The sequence below is a fragment of the Salvelinus sp. IW2-2015 genome, linkage group LG31 (assembly GCF_002910315.2).
Source record: "Salvelinus sp. IW2-2015 linkage group LG31, ASM291031v2, whole genome shotgun sequence".
Taxonomy (NCBI): domain Eukaryota; kingdom Metazoa; phylum Chordata; class Actinopteri; order Salmoniformes; family Salmonidae; genus Salvelinus; species Salvelinus sp. IW2-2015.
This window is the reverse complement of record NC_036870.1, coordinates 16,821,714-16,823,281: the sequence shown is the minus strand read 5'-3', so window position 1 is coordinate 16,823,281 and position 1,568 is coordinate 16,821,714. Positions and strand designations below refer to the sequence as shown.

General features: G+C 43.9%; 1 long non-coding RNA gene across 1 annotated transcript; it reads left to right on the top strand.

The window, feature by feature from the left end:
* Positions 1 to 158: 158 nt before the first annotated feature.
* On the top strand, positions 159 to 673 carry LOC139023335 (uncharacterized). Its single transcript, XR_011474468.1, has 2 exons — positions 159 to 314; positions 399 to 673. It is a non-coding gene; the product is annotated as an uncharacterized lncRNA (long non-coding RNA).
* Positions 674 to 1,568: the final 895 nt, after the last annotated feature.

Genomic DNA, 1,568 nt, shown 5'->3' with positions numbered 1-1,568 from the left:
CAGAAAATTCACTTCAAATATAAACTCTTACAAGAACTTTGTGAACCCTTTCAAAATATTTTTTCGGATTTGTTTTTTTAAAAATTTAAAAACCCCCAAATTGTATCACATTCTGGATCGTCCGCGGAACACCACTGCTTTCTCAGAACTCCAGCTACTCTATTTATACACACATAGTATTGTCCGTCCCCTATGAAGTCATTCACCACCATCTGCTTTCAATTTGTTTATAATAGTGGCTGGACCCTCTATCCCAGTGTGTCCAATTACCTCTAGGCGTCACTCTGTCTGACATGTATGTTTGTAATGGAATGGTCAGACCATATGTCTAGTGTCCAATTGCTTTTAGGCGCCACTTAGGCGCCACTCTGTCTGACATGTATGTTTGTAATGGAAAGGTCAGACCATATGTCTAATGTCCAATTGCTTTTAGGCGCCACTCTGTCTGACATGTATGTTATTATGTCTATGTCTGCTCTGGTACCCCAATGGTGGAACAAACTCCCTCACGATGCCAGGTCAGCGGAGTCAATCACCACCTTCCGAAGACACCTGAAACCCCACCTCTCCAAGGAATACCCAGGATAGGACAAAGTAATCCTTCTAACCCCCCCCCCCTTAAAAGAGTTAGATGCACTATTGTAAAGTGGTTGTTCCACTGGATATCATAAGGTGAATACACCAATTTGTAAGTCACTCTGGATAAGAGCGTCTGCTAAATGACTTAAATGTAAATGTAATTATACTGTTCACCTATCTTATACCTCTATATGTTATCCATGTGTGTAATTGTACTCCTACACGGGTCAGGTGATTTAGGCTGGTTACCTTGGTGTTCTTGGGCACAGAGACTATGGTGGGACTATGGCTGCTTGAAATATGTAGGTATTACCAACTCGGTCAGGGACAGGTTGAAAATGTCAGTGAAGACACTTGCCAGTTGGTCAGCACATGCTCCGAGTACACGTCCTGGTAATCCATCTGTGAATGTTGACATGTTTAAAGGTCTAACTCACATCAGCTATGGAGAGCGTGGTCACACTGTTACAGTAACAGCTGGTGCTCTCATGCATGCTTCAGTGTTGCTTACCTCGAATTGCACATAGAAGTAATTTAGCTCGTCTGGTAGGCTCGTGTCACTGGGCAGCTCGCGACTGGGCTTCCCTTTGTAGTCCGTAATAGTTTTCAAGCCCTGCCAGAGCCGGTATAGTATAATTCAATCTTACTCCTGTATTGACACTTTGCCTGTTTGATGGTTCGTCGGATGGCATAGTAGGATTTCTTGTAAGCGTCCGGGTTAGAGTCCTGCTCCTTGAAAGCGGCAGCTCTACCTTTTAGCTCAGTGTGAATGTTGCCTGTAATCCGTGGCTTCTGGTTGGGGTATGTACGTACCTTCACTGTGGGGACGACGTCATTGATGCACTTATTGATGAAGCCGGTGACTGATGTGGTATACTCCTCAATGCAATAGGATTAATCTGTGCTAGCAAAACAGACCTGTAGCTTAGCATCTTCATCATCAGACCACTTCCGTATTGAGTGAGTCACAGGTACTTCCTGCTTTAGTT